Raw genomic sequence first — 15591 nt, forward strand, 5'->3', positions numbered from 1 at the left:
GAACGCTCTGGGCAGAGGGACCGCGGTTCATAAAATCCACGCCGGCCGACTTTATTGTCTCGCAGACTGTTCAGAATGCCTGACACGGCCCCGGCGCGAGGACGCGGAGTGTATACCCCGAGAGCGGCGGCTTAGCGCTGACATGGACAAACAACACCCGAGGCTACGCAACAGAGTGAGCGGTGGTCCTAGGTAATGTGTGTTTACATAGTTAATGAACCCAGTGGCTCATGACGTGAGGACGAGGAAGAGGGAATGACAGATGGAGGTGGAGGGAAAAACACAGGGCAGCGACTTGCAGAGGGAGAGTTGAAGGGAATGGAGAGGAAACTGAAACGCAAAGGAAACAAGCGAGCGATAAAGGGGACAGTAGGTGTACTGCGGAAAAGTCTCAATCTTAATTCTGGTTCATTACAGCGTTTCGGTAATCATTTCTATGAATACTTACGATAAGAAACTAACCAGGTAAAATAGATAGACCTAGAGAAGGGGTGGGGACCCTTCTTCCTATCAAGGGCCATTTGGATTTTTTGATCATCCCTCGGGGGCCGTACTAAATTATTGAACACATAACTTCTGTTGAAATATTTAAGACAAAATGTATTTTTATGGCCTTTTCAACTCATTACAACCTATTGAAATAGCATCAAGATCATAGCCCTTAATTTCATGTTCGTGGCCAATTTGAATTTGATCCATCTTATTGTTTCTTATTGGTTTAATGCTGTCAATTTTGAATTATCTGTAACCTGTTGATTTTATATTCACTGATGTTAAGTAGCTTTGGCCGCTCGTGTCGGCCAAATTCGGTCGAAGAGCGGCCACCTTATACAAACGCGCTTGTCCTCTTTTTTTCAGCATAATAATAAACTTAATATGTTTAAAGCACTTAGAAATCACAGGAAAAAAAATATGCCCTTTATGAACCCAGAACTTGCCTGAGAATCCTCGCGTTTTAAGATTGTCTTCAGTATGAACTAATTCTGTAAGAGTTCTCAGTACATTTAATAATTAACTGATAACATGGACTACTAATGTAAAATTCAGCTTGCTTAATTGTTCTGATTTGCGAAACGAAAACAACTTTTTCTGGGCTCTTTCTCAGGCCAAACGCGCTCGTCCTTTCAGCTCATCCAGTTAGAACAAGGTTTGCCTTTTTCATTACAGGCGGCGCGTCCCCACAAACCAGGAACAAGGGCTTAACCTTTCACGTCCATAAAGAAGTTATCATTTGCACATTTATCAGTTTATTTAAATTTTTATAAAACCCGTCAATCACCGATCACATGACGTGATGACACACCATGACAGTTCCGCTCGTGTTGTATTCAATGACTCTGACCATGGCCCGGAAAGACAGACATCCGCCCCGTTTTATCCACGGGGGGAATCAATTGCCCCCTAAAATCCTTTTTCCTGAGTTTAGCAGGTTTTAAATTAAAAGGTTTGTGGAATGGAACACTCTTTGTAGTGTGTAGTGGAAGGGTTTCGATAACTTCCACCTCACTGCCCGATTGTTTGAAACTCACATTTAAGAGCACGTGTTTGACTTGTTGCAGTGTGTCGATGTGTGTGTGTGTGTGTCAGTCAGCTTGTGGGCAGCTATCAGCTGTTCCTGTGTCATCAGCCTCATCTCCATGCCGGCCTGCGATGCTGCGGCAGCTTGGCGCCTCTCTGCTGCAGCGTGTGTTGATCTGCGTATGGGTAAAGGGGTGGGGGGGGGGCTTCTGGTTCATCATCAGGTTAAAGGACAGCGATAGAGGCCACTGATCGCCCGAGCGGGTAGGAAAACGGGGCGTCCAAGCAGCGGAGGCATCGCTTGTCCCAGGACAGTGGTGGTTGTAGAACGGGGGGGGGGGGGAACCAGGAGAAGGAAGCGTTACAGAAAGATCCAATCTCCCCCTCCCCCTCTGAAGCTATACGCGCCGAGCAGACTTCCTGTGAAGATCCAACAGAATTGCTGAGGACGGACAGTAATTGATTCCAGTTTGGCTCCTCGGCTCGGCCCTAAGTGGAAGGGCACCCTCTGCCTTTGAAATACACCAAGGGAGGTTAACGCGGACTCTCTCAAGTTGTTGCCTAGCCCTGGACTCGTGCGCCGTAATGATGTGTGCTTCCGTCGCCGTGGTGGCGCGGGGCCGGCCGAGGGACGCTGAGGACATCTGAGCCTCATTTTGACTTCAGATATGCAGATTTTATCACTGCTTTTCAAAGTGGGAGGCAGGACCCTCCAGGGGGGCTCCAAGCAGTATCAGGGGAGGCAAAAAAAAAGGAATGACATTAGCTACTACATTAGTTATCAAAAGGGGAGTTCAGTCATTGAGTGGTCTGGGGGATCAGCTCACAGTCACAAACTAAGAAGGAATCATTGGACAGATTGATTGATTTTTGTATTCGGTGTTGTTAAATACCATTTGTAGAAATAATATTTAAGTGACACAATCAGGCAACCATCTCATCTCTACCATCTCGACCCCCCGAGCCACAGCTTCCTTGATTCAGAAGTCAACCTTCCAGTCAAATGTAAATATAGCTCCAGCCGAGAAGTTTCCTTCACATGAAGTTGGTATTTCCCGTTCAGTTCAGCATGCTCTTACCCGTTTCAGCCTTCTGCCCAGTTGTCACGGAGCATCGGAAAAGCCCCGGTGAAGTGTCTGTTCTCCTCATCGCAAATGAATATGACCCCCACCCCCTGGCTCTCTCCAGAAGAGTGAATACCACGAGTGCCTATCATTTATGTCCTCACGCCAGGCGTGTTTGGGGAATAACCCCATTGCGTTTCCCTCCCCGGGCGTTACCGTCGTGTCCAGCCGGGGGGGTCTCATCGGCCCCGGTCAAGATCACCTTGGCTGCGTGCGCGCGCGAGGCAGAGATCGGGAAAAAGGAAACGATACAGGAATGAGGAGATGTTCTCGTTGTGTAACTGAAACTCAAGTGTGTCCATTAGAGTGTAATGCCGAGGTTGTGGCCTCCGGAATGTGTCTCGATCTACATCTGCTGAATATTTGCGGCGACTGCTAATGCATTCAAACGGCAGGGGGAGGCAGGGGCAGGGGGACAGTAATTACTGCCCTGTATCAGGTAGGTGTGTGTGCGGAATGAGCTTCATGCTTCATTACTGATGGGTGTTAAGGTAATAAGGCCCCTGACTGTCCATCGGGGGAACTCATCACTTCTTCTGGCAGTGAAATTAGCCCCACGTTGTTCTAGGTTTGCTCCTTTTTTTCCCTTTTGACTTCCTCTAGCACGGACGATTAAAGCCTCCCTGAGATGGCTATAAAGTGGAGACGGGCGACCCTTCATAATCCCTTAACAGTGCCTCTTTAATCACATTTCAACCAACGCTTTAATCCTCTGCGCACTTCCGAACTCAGAGAGCAGGGGTGATAAGGTCGGAGCAGCCGGCAAACTTAAATTACATTCGGGGGGGAAAAAGGAGAGAGCGTCCGCGTCAGTTTATTACGGTATTGTTACAGCCTTTTAATGTGAACGCGTGAAGCCAAAAACCTGTCATGTTTTCAATTGCTCCCCGTGTAACTATAGTTTGTGTGTGTGTTCACCCTGATATATCATCCGGGCAGTAAAGAAAGGGCCGTCTCCACAAAGGCTCTCAAGTGGTTCGTCCTCCATCCTCGGGGGTCCTCGAGGAACAAACGGAGGGGATCACTTTCGTTGGCCTTCACACAACGATTGCTATCACGGGAAGAGGTTGAACGATTTGTAATTATTACCTGAGCACAATAATGAATTTGATCCCATCTAGATGCCGATGGAATTGTCTGACCACCAGCACCAATTACCTAATGGGCTTTACAGCGGTCCACGTTCCTCTGGTCATCTCAGTAATGTGCAAAAGGGCCTGGTAATTGTCGTCAGTTTAGACCAAAATCAATTGTTTGACCATTTTATTGCTTGGAATCTGGTTTTGATTTGTAAAATCGAGTAATGTTTAAATGCAACCTCCCCCTAAACTTAGGAAACAACTGTTCCAACCAAATAAATCCTTTTTATTTTGACGCTCATGATGTATCTTGCTACCGAGGGCGTGCACGCACGACAAATAATCTGCAACACTTTATGTGCAATTACAATTATGGATTACAATTTCAGGCATCGGGCCCTGTTTCCTCCCGTCGGCATTCCTGTCTGCCTATTTTCATTCAACAATTCAGGTCTACGTGTGTGTGTTTGTCGGAGAAAGTGGAAAGAGGATCAGGCCATTATTCACGTCATTCGCACAAATGATGCGAATAAGCACAAATGTCCCAGCGACTAAATCTCAGTTACTTTCGCATCCAATCAGACATCTGCATCGGGTACAGTGCGAGTGTTGAATTGATTTTTTTTATGATCACAGCGATCACCAAAAAACAACAAAAATGATTGTATATTTTTTAAATTCATAAATAATAGTCATTACTCATTGATAGAGATTGGCAGGTGGAAGGTCTTCAGTACCAATATTAGTTTCTATGATAACGTATGAATTGTAATTGTGACAGGATTATATTTTTCTGTGTTAGTTTTCATATTTGTGAAGACACATACAAACTGACATTAGTATGTTGGCATTATATAGTAAAATATTCCGAGGCAACTTTTTGTTTGTGTTCCACCAGAATATCTGACCTGTCAGAAGAATTTTATGGCTCTGTCAGACACAATCTGCTCATTCATATTTAATAACTCTTACCTTAATCAAAGTGATGTTGTTGTCCAAACCACAGACGGGATGTGAAGTCCAGCCTCCGACCACCTCTCGACGACTACGCTGTGTTTGAAAAAAATGAATTGCCTTTGAACATAATCCAGTCTATATTTCCTACAAATAAATGTATTTGCAGTTTAGTTGTATATAAAATGTAACTTCTAGTGGAGACTATGCACTAAAACGAATAGTGAAAACAATCAGGTTGTCAAGTGGAAGTTATACATCTTTATATACAGTCTGTGGTTACCATTGCTATCAACTGTCACACGTGATATAGTGATCAAAGAAAAGGGTACGTTTGAGGTTGAATTGCGATTTCTGTCAATTTTCATTTTCAATCAAATTTCCTAAGCATTTACCAAAGCTGATTATTATATATTTATGCAGTCCACAATGGCAACATTAACTATTCAGTCAGGTCTCCGCGTGTGAACGTGGCAAAATAGCTTGTTAATTATGTCGCTAATTAGTGGAAGGAAAGGACCGGTGAACTAATGACGTTTGATATAATACTACATATCTGGAGGGAGAGTGTTTCCTGATGTCTTCTCATTAGGCGTGACAACTGCTCCTCACTGATCTGCGTCCGTCATCACGGTCTCACCTCTCCTCCCTCCGACAGGCCCTTTCCTGGAAAGGTTAACGCTCGCCTGTGCTGTCAGATGCTCGGCCGACATGCTTCCCACCCGCCCCGGCCGGTCACTGTGCCCACAGACACAACGTTCTACTATCCTTCTTCTCATTTGCCAATGAGCTAACTCATACGTCTGGAGTTAGCCGGGTGGCTGCGGAGCGGGGCCACAGTGGAAGGGGTCAACGTCATCTGTTTGTTTGTGCAGGTGACAGTTCTGTGAAATGACTCGCTCAGATAATCTTCCCCTTTGCATTCTTTTTCATGATATTTCCAACACCTATGTTCAGATGATAGATTGTGATATTACCGCCGCCACTCATTTCCTTTACGTGGCCTCGCAGTCCTCATCTCGTATTGATTTGTACGAGTGGAATTTGCCGCTGGAAAATAAACGAGGAGATTGCAACAGGTAATGCTGGGGCCGCGGAGTCAAGGGCTTTTTAAATTGTGTTCTCGTGGGAAGGATCCCCGAAGAGAGTTAGCGACCCAGCGAGCGACATACTCCGAGAAACAAAAGGAGGAGAATCGAAAGGCAGAAAAAGACGGGAGCGAAATGGCAGGGGTTTCACAGTTGAACAGTTTCCTGCTAATGTTTACTTCCACTCCACTACGGCTCAAATGCAAATATTGTACTTTAATCCTCAACGACATTCATCTGACAGTAGGAGAGGGCCTCAAAATGATATCACGGCAGTTCAAGGAAATTTGCGATACCGACATTTACGGCGATATAGAAAATACAATTCAGAACAACATTTTATTGGTGATTGCGGCTTACAGGCAGCAGCATTTATTAAAAATTGACCTCAAATTTTAAGTACAAATGTAAAGAAACTGTACATTGCTCCGAATCAATGTGGTGCTGCCTCAAATGTTTGTCCAGTTTCAGGCGCTAGGGAACATAAATACGTCATTGCGTCGCCATATCATTGATATCACGGTAGTATGGTATCACGGTATGATCGTGGACGGTATGATATGGCACAGCCCTGACATCTTAAGTTCCTTTGCAGATTCACATTAATAGTACAAAAAAAAAAATCTTACAAATTTTGATCTATCATTTCAAGGATTTACTGATTCCTAGAGGGGAATTCACCAGCTACCTTCCCAGTACATTAAGTGATATATGCAGTATTCCACATTTACCAGCTTTAACATGAAAGCAATGAACACATTGAGCATCTGCGCTCCACTTCCACCACCGTCAGATACAATGTACCCTTTCCCAATGTTCCCTATCCCCGAATTATCTTGTGACAGTTTATTCTTTTGGTTGTGAAATGTGAAATTTTATGAAAGACTTATCCTTGATTAAAGTCTCAGTTGTGGTCAAGGATGATTCTTGATCTGAAGGTGGCACTAGAATGGACCGTCTGTCTTACCGTCTTAACACTGACGAATCACAGGCCCTTGTGGATCAAATACACAAAAAGCAGCCCAGACAGAGGGAGGACCCAACACTGGTAGCACCAACCAAGATAAATATGATTTGGACCTGGGGCCGAAAAGGACCGCTAAACACATCTACCAGTAATATGTTCATGACATTTCACAGCAGTCTGACCAGTAGTGGATCAAGGTGTTTGACCGACTGTATCGGCACGACATGAAGACGTCACCTTCGACACAAAACTGACGTGCTATTTGAAAACACATCCTTTGTAAGAAATTCACAAATTGTAACTAAGACAAAAAACAAAATCAGACCTGAAATGATCAAATGCCTAATTATTGGAGCACTTTCACTCAGAAATGAAGGGGAGCGGCCAGAGTCTGGGCACGGTTTCACGATCCACTACATCCCAGAGTGCAACGCACGGAACGAGTGACTGGAGCAAAATAATAAGGAGCTGCGGAGCGACACGGGGCGAGGGCTGGGGAGGATGCTGGCTGGCAGGCTGGAGAGAAACAAGGGGTGTCCAGGAAAAGTAGTGTTATTCTGGATCCTGTCGCAAAGGCCTCTGGGAAAATAGGGGGACTGCCGGATTGTGCTAAGAGAGCCATAAATCACCACCACAGCACTTCTCCTCCTCGCCGTGACCTAGAGGTGACCCTGGAGTCGCATACATTCTGAAACAGGAAGCGCGTACACACACACACACACACACACACACACACACACACACACACACACATTCAGGTGGAAGCATAAAGACACACAACAGAGGATGGTTGTGTGGGAGCCTGGGCGTCACTGCTGTAGCCTCAGTCACACAGCAGCAGCAGCCGAGGGAGTGTGCTCCAGGACACAAGCGACAACTCTGTCATTCACAAATGAGGAGAGAATAATGCAATGGAGACGCTGCAATTTTCCCCCGTCTTTTTGTCCAAAGATATTGGCTTCGGACATCACAGAGCAGGACGTCGTGTCACATGTGGGGCTCTTGTGGGCTCACAACCGTCCCAACAAAACAAATTGCTTCCTGTGAAAACTGGAAATTAATGACACCCAAAAAAGAGGAAAGTACTTTTGTTCAGCATTTGGATGTGACAGAATATTGCAGGTTGCAAAGAGTACACGCTCTTCCACCTTTCAGTTACTGAGCATACTGAACTTTGGAGTGATCAGGATTCGCCGTATGTGTCTAACAAAGTACTACTATTAGAGTACAATTTTGATGTCATCAATGACTATGCTATGATTTGAAATTTAAAAAATAAGGTAGCTGCATTGAAACAAAGCAAAAGGAAAAAGGAAAAAAAAACCTGATGAATGGAGCAGTTCCAGTTCTGGTTTTATGGTTCTGGGGTTATTTCTGCAGCCATATCTTTGTAGCCTCTGTCACCATCTTAAATGTCACAAGATCTGGCAACGCAGTGGCGTTGCTTAAATGGCGTCCAAATGGCATAGTAGATCCAAGCGGTCAGTTATGTAATTGGAAAGGTTTCAAACTGTGAAAGAAAGTAATTAAGGGGGATTCATGCTGACATTTCAGAGTTTGTTTGTCTTCATCCTGCTGGATCGTCCGACTCCGATCTCAATCTGTCTGTATAACTTCATTATTTATCACACGCACACACACCTTTGGAGGTGCAGTGCAGGTCTGGAAGTCAATTTTTTGGGGTTTGTGTTTCGTTTTTTTTGGCCCATTTTGGTACGAGTGTGTGAGCGTGAGCGTCTGTACGGGAAGGTTCACGCGTTGACGGGAGGCCAGCGGAAGCTCGGGCGAACCTCTGAGGGCTCGTTAGAGGAGGAGCTGGAACAGAATGAGGTGAGACGGGGTGATGAGGTCAGAGAGCTGCATTAATATTATTACAACAAAACCGTGAGTCACGTCCAAACCTTTTCAGTTTTCACCGTGTGGTTTTTTTCGGCTATCTTGGCTATAGGGTTAGGTTCAGGGTAAAGACGTGAGTCATTGTGATAACATGTGAAATGACTTGTTTCTTGGTGACACCGGGCTGTGAGGGTTGTATTTGTGCTGATTAATACACAACAAGTCTACCAGTAAAAAACACTGTAATTTGACGTAATGTTCCTTAACAAGTGACACTTCTTCCGACTGCCAGTTTGCAGTTCCTCGGCTCTCGTTGGCTTTGTTCATTTGCACAGAGGCTGCTTTGTGTCTTTATTTGAGTTGTTAAACAGGCTTTAAATTTACTCCCATGCGTCAATAAAAAGGCCTTGAATAGTCTCTGAGGTGTCTGAGTGATGTACTGCGTAACTGACGGAGGGCGCAGAGGAGGATTTGGGAAGCCGCAGAAGAAAGACAATAGGTGATGGGACTATGAAGAAGAAATAGCACGGGGAGGATGGAGGAGGAGAGGTAGAGAGCCAAAAAAAGGAGAGAGCGAGGGAAAGAGAAGAGGTGGGAGAGAGGTCAGGTGAGGAGAGGAGGGAGAGAAGAACATTTCAGCTTCCACTTCTTGGGTCAGCAAATAGTCTGGCAATTAATTAAGATAATGATCCATGTCTTGCAAAGTCAGCTGCGACCTGTGTGTGTGTGTGTGTGTGTGTCCAGCCTTCTTTCCATTTGTTGGACTTTTATGAGGTGGGCAAGAGAAAATGCATTGATTTCATAAAGGGCACAAAGAGGTCCAGTAGCCGTTTGAACAGCCGAGTGCGAGATCAATGCAGTGGGAGATGAAAAACGTGACATTTACTCTGGTTTGTGCCCCTGGGCAGGAAGGACCTCTGCACAAAGTCACACTTTCAGCTTCGCCCCGCTCGCAGCGAGTGAACGCCGCCTTTCTCGTCCTGCAAAAGGGAACGGGGCCTCTTCTCATCTGCCTGCTGACGCGCACTTTCTGACAGAGGTGACGGGACACGGATCTGCGTTCTCTGACACTGCGGAGTCAGCTATGTTGGAAGCCTAATTACAGCAAAACTTTCTTTTCTTTTGCAATGACGCACGCTGGGTTTTAATTGACAAGTTGATCCACTTTTCAACATTAATATACACATGGACAAAAATACACGAGCACCCACAGTAATCTGCACATGTACATACATACCATTTTACCATCAGGTTGTCTGGAGGGGAAACCATACGTGCAGTATTCCAAACACATCACAAGAACAGTAAGCCACCTGTCGGCCACCAGTAGAAATACATCGAAAGTAATATCATAACAGTTCATAATTGAGTAGAAGGAGAGGACATATTCATTGAGCAATTCAGCATCCACTCCTCTGAAATTCAATAACTTGAAGCTCGGGTCTTTATACTAACAGTATATGTAAATACTGCATTAAATAAATACATTTCAACAAAGAGATTCATAAATGTATAGCCATTTTTAAAATTGCCAGTGTGGGAGGTCACCGTGACGGCTCCCGTTGCTGCTCCGTGGTTAGTGGCGCCCAGCGAGACACATTCGATACCCTGAGAGGGAAACTGTGCGATTGCTGGGATTTTGATTCCGCCGATCGCCTCTTCTCAACAGCACAGCGACGTTCAAACATTCAAACTCCCGGAAAGAAACGATGCATGTGGAAAAACTGCAGAGCAATAATACGAAGGAATATAAGAGAAGAAAAACAGTTTCAGTTCCTCAAACGTTACCGATTGTACAGACCGACAGTTGAACATTATACATGATTTAATGATTTCATGAGCTTATGTGATTATATTATCTTCATATGATCCCAGAATTCGTAGCAGGTCATCCAATCATCGGAAGGTCAATGATTTGATCCCCTGTTCCTCGAGTCCACATGTCAACGTGTCCTTGGGCGAGGCGGTGAACCCCAAACTGCCCCTGATGGATGTAATGGATATATATTTATTTATTTATTTATTTATTTTTCTGCTGCAGTCAATTTACCATTTTTATTTGGATCTGTACCGAATTGAACACACCATAACAGTCTAGACCACTTATTATCAGTCCCCTAAATATGCCTAGTTCCCCGGGCAATCGATGGAGATGTAAAACAAAAGTGCCCCATTTTGCAGCGTTAAAAAAAGTGATAAAACTCCCAACAATGTGAACTAAAGTATCACATAAAAATGAACCCACCAAACGTCACTTTGCACTGTATATATCGGTGTGTTTAGCCTATTACAATATTACAAAGATGCACTTTCCACCCGTCGTGTGTCACAAGGCTCACACAGTCTCATTTCTTCTTTTCAATCATGCCTTTGTCTGCACCTTGTGTCAAATATTGAATTAAAGCATTGTTCAAAAAATGTTTTCAAATATCTTACTCATGTATGTCTGAATCTTACACAATGTTCTATACATATAGTCCCTGGAATGAAACTTGTGGGCACCTATATTGTAAATGTGCAGTGGATAGCTCTTGGTGTGTGTGTGTGTGTGTGTGTGTGTGTGTGTGTTTAGGGGATATGTAGGCCACAGAGATCCACTGTGCATCCACTGAAGAAACCAGCTGCTTCTGGCTGTGCACACACAGTTTGCAGTATACAATATAGATACATGATGTACTTTTTACCAACAGTCTGTTAACAGTGTAAATCATCTTTGTAGTGCACTTCCCATGCACTCATTTAAATACACATACCTTCCTATCTACTATTCCTTGACCTTAGTGGAAAATGTCAAGGAAAGGTGTTAAGGAGGATTCATAGGACTTAGGAAAAAGCCGACAGCGCTGCTCAGAGAATCCTACTCCACTTTCACTAAGCTACGTGATTATGCGACGGCGGATGTTATTGATGTGCGTCTGCCATGGTGAAACTACACATTTCTTACAGGCGACTTGGCCCTGTGAGTTCTCAGCAGGTTGATTCATGCTTAACATGGACAACACAGTGAAACATTTCCATTACCGAGGTTGGATTTGCAATAAAAGCAATAATATATGCTACGAAACTGAAAGGAAAAGTTGTCACATTGAGAATGTTTGCTCTCACTCCTGTCCACTCATATTTATCCACGTGACACCGTGGGACCTCAGATGTAAATGCTTCATAGGCAACGGGACCTTACATGATGACTTGCATCTCTTCTTGGTCATTAGATCCTCTTCTCCTTTTACTTTGGCTTTAATTGTTTTTCACGTCTGTGCCTTTTCCTTTCGCAAAGGAAGGTCCAGTGTACCCTCTGCTAAAGGACAAAGGAAAGGGCCTTTCCTAAACATTTAGACAATCCGAACGGCTCCTATCATGGCTGCCAGTGACATACTTCATTTCACGGTGTAGGAACCTTTGGTACGAGCTGATTTCAGAAAGATGTCCTGCCCATGGAGAGCTCCATGAATTCCGAGTTGACCAGTGGGGTTGATCGACTTCATGCACTCAGAACAGATACTCCACCGAGGCACTTTAAGTCTCTTCCTTTACAATGGGCCCCACGGGGACAAGGCCTTGGCTAAGGCCACTAATTGCACTAATTGCCAGAGCTGCTCTGACGGCACCCGGCCAAACCATTTGGTTGGTAATGGGGCTCGACATGCTGACTTGCTGCCGTCTCTTCAAGGTAAACCTGCTCTAGCAGGAGAAGAGAATCACTCATGTATACTCCCAAAATACAGTCCCCCCGGGATGTTCCCTAACGGGGAACATCCCTGTTGTGTCTTTAGATTTTTTTGTGAACTTTTTTCATTTCCACTTTCCTCTACTGGTTGTTTCTGTAGCTGTGTCTGTTTCAGTCGAGTTCCTCTACATTTTGTACCTTTGACAAGTTTGCAGCCCAGGGAAGGGACATGAACCAGATGTGTGCTGCGCTAGCGTCTATGTATAGGTCGACGGAGCAAAAGATCGTCAGCAGCAGCAGTAGTGGTATGAGAGCAAGGAGCGGAGCCGGTTCTTTGCCCTTTACTGAGAGTAAATATGTTTCGTAGGAACATTAAACTGTATGTGATCGTTGATCGTCGCTGCTTGCAGATCTAGAAATAAGTCCTTGCTGTTTGATTCCCAAGGGTCCTTGCTATGTTGGTACAACTTCCTTGTGTTGATTGGACACAGTAGAGGAAGACACACTAAGAAGTGAAAGCCCACTGACCTGGTGAGGCAGCTGGATTTCTTGCGAGGGAGAATCCATCTTCCCAGGCTCCGAGCTGTTCACTTGTGGCTGAACCGCATCGGTTTGTACTAATCAACATTCTGTGAGGGAGGAACTGCTGGCCGCTATGGGCCTGTCTTCAGTGTGAAGCAAATGTTCGTCAACATCCAAATGGGGGCTCCCCAAAAGGACAGCGTCAGTTATATCAGAACGGGAGAGTGTGTCTGGCCTCATCAACCGTGATCGGTGGGGACAGGCAGATGGTTCGTCCAATATACCTGCCAATATTTTTAGAAAACATTTGCCCCGTTTTTTCAATAAAGCATTTCCCTGGGAATTATGTTCCCAGATGCACAGTGGCACAAATTGAAATGGGCACTTTGGAAACAATAAGACTAAGATTAGTCTGCGTTCTGACACCAACTACTTGTAGAACTCGAAAAATAAGAAAGTCCTTCGTATCATTGTGTCTGATTGATATTGCAATTTCTTTGCAGGATGCCCCTTAGGACTGAGATGTCCTCTTGCTAACTGGGCATTCTCTTCCCTTAGGATTTGATTGTCTTGACTTGAATTTTCACTCCTGCTAAATTAACTCTTATTTGTATAGCACCAAATCACAACATGCATTATCTCAAGGCACTTGAGAAACCCAACCAGAACCAGACTCAGTTGTGTGCGGAACATCTTCCTCGACCGATTGGGGAGAGGTGTTGCTGGAGAACGGTTCTACCTGCTAATGGAACAGAACAGCAAGATGATGGAAGACACTATAGTGCAGTTTGTTGTGGCCTGATGCCATGTGATTTGCATGTTTTCCTCTCCTCTACTGATTTGAAGGACAGTCGCAATCTCCATTCAGCAGCGGGGGTTCAGGGTTCATGGAAGGGGAGGAAAGAGTCAGCAACAATGACGGTTGTGTGCTGAGTGCTATGTTTGAGAGCTCCATGATGGATGGGAGAGAGCCCCTGATCATCCCCTCAGCTGTCCTCACCATCACTATCACTATGGCAGGGTCTTTTTCCAAACCAGACGGCGATGCAGCCCTGAGGATTTGTGGCGTAAATGCAATGTAGCAGAAAGTGCAAATGCAACCCAGTAAACATACTTAAATGCTTTCCACTGAAAAAATAAATCTAGAAAACTTCAGCAGCATAGACTGAATTAGCTAAGTCGAGATCCAATACCCTGGATCCTGCATTTTCCACAATGCAACAAGTAACATCTTCAAGTTAGACACTGGCAAAAAAACTAGGACGTTATATAAAGAACCCCTCTCCACCCAAACACTGATACAGCTCTTGGTCTGGTCTATTAACTGGGCCCCTGCACCTATGCTGGCTCCACACTCAGCCACCTCTTCTGGCACAACTGGGAAGGAGGACTGGAAAAAAACAAACAAATGTGTCAAAAAACATAAACAATGATGTGTTTTATCTTACATTAGTAACTGCAAAGAAAAGCTGCGATAATGACATGTGACTGTGTTAAACCATGTATCTGAGTGTGGTGAAACAAGAGGAATGCTACGACATTTCTACTTTCAATTATGTGTCTGTTGAAACCGCCATCAAACACATCTGATCAAGTGATAATTATCTTTGACGTGTTCTCCCCCCTCTTTCCTCAGCCAGCTGTAGCCTACAGTGATTGTGTGATACCTCTACTGTGTATGATCGAGGTTCGCCTGGAGTATCATGCTTAGGAGAACCATGTTTAGTCCTGCGTCCTCTGGCTCATACTCCCCTGCACCGCCTTCACCCGCCCCCCTCCTCTGTCCTCCCCTCACTACCCGCAAAACAAATTACGTTTCACCTGCTCTCTACATTTCCATCCTCCTCTTCCATATCTACTTCTTCACTATCTGCTACAAGGACAGAGCCCTACACAAAGCATGAAGTGTCTATTTATTCTCTTAACCTGCGTGTAGCCTCTTAAAAAAATGGCTACTCTGCGTTTTTAAGTTCATTTCAGTTGAAACAGCTAATCCAATTGCTCGGCACCGGTGATAGTCTCCAGTAGGTCGACAAATTCAACTGCAGCCCCCTGCTACAACTAATTCTAACATCGTAGATGTAACCATCTCCAAATAAAAATAGCATTTAGGGTTCTGCCTCATTGGTCGCCAGCATCTTAGCGATGGGCTTGTTCTCCTTGGCCTACTTTTAAACCCTCTGTAAATGCAACGCGTCCGTTCTTCCCCCCGAAGGTCATTGCCGGCTCAGTTGTTAACTCAGCTTGAAGCCAGCTGCATCACATTGATTTTGAGATTCCAAAGAATCCTTGATACCGAACCCCTGGTTTCCCTGATCGCCGTAGCTGGTACCAAAATAAAAGAAAATCAAAATGAGGGGAAACAAAACAAGAAGAAGTATAAAGGTTATCACAACTATCTGATAAAGTGTAATAATGGTTCACAGCTACAATGTCATATGGCATGTCTGCCAACATTACCTTTGCGAATCTTAAGAGAAGGAAACGCAGGAAGCCACAGAGAGTGGAGCAGTGTCGGGTCCTTGATGTGTCACGCCGTGAGACGAGGTCGAGCCGATGAAGTTATGCTTACTTAATGTTTGGTCCCTTTCACAGTCAGCCAGAATAATATGTTATGTTTGTTTTGTACCCTCCCTATTTTGGTGTGTGTGTGTGTGTGGAAAATAACAATAAGATTTTTACTTGCAAGAGTATCTCCAGAAGGTCAAACTCTTGGAGCTAACCTTGCTGTAAATTTACTGTCAGAAATAGTAAATACAGCATCGTATAGATTATTTTTTTTTAATATTCTAATTATATTTGACTCGCGGAATTCATTCCAACAGCCCTTGTTGGT

At 44.6% G+C, this 15591-nt stretch overlaps 1 protein-coding gene across 1 annotated transcript in view; it reads left to right on the forward strand.

Annotated features, from left to right (window-relative positions):
* The window catches only part of LOC118309866 (receptor-type tyrosine-protein phosphatase gamma-like), a 330931-nt gene that overhangs the window by 103381 nt on the left and 211959 nt on the right, over nt 1-15591 (forward strand). The window lies entirely within an intron of this gene.

Source organism: Scophthalmus maximus, chromosome 6 (assembly GCF_022379125.1).
Source record: "Scophthalmus maximus strain ysfricsl-2021 chromosome 6, ASM2237912v1, whole genome shotgun sequence".
NCBI classification, from domain to species: Eukaryota; Metazoa; Chordata; class Actinopteri; order Pleuronectiformes; family Scophthalmidae; genus Scophthalmus; species Scophthalmus maximus.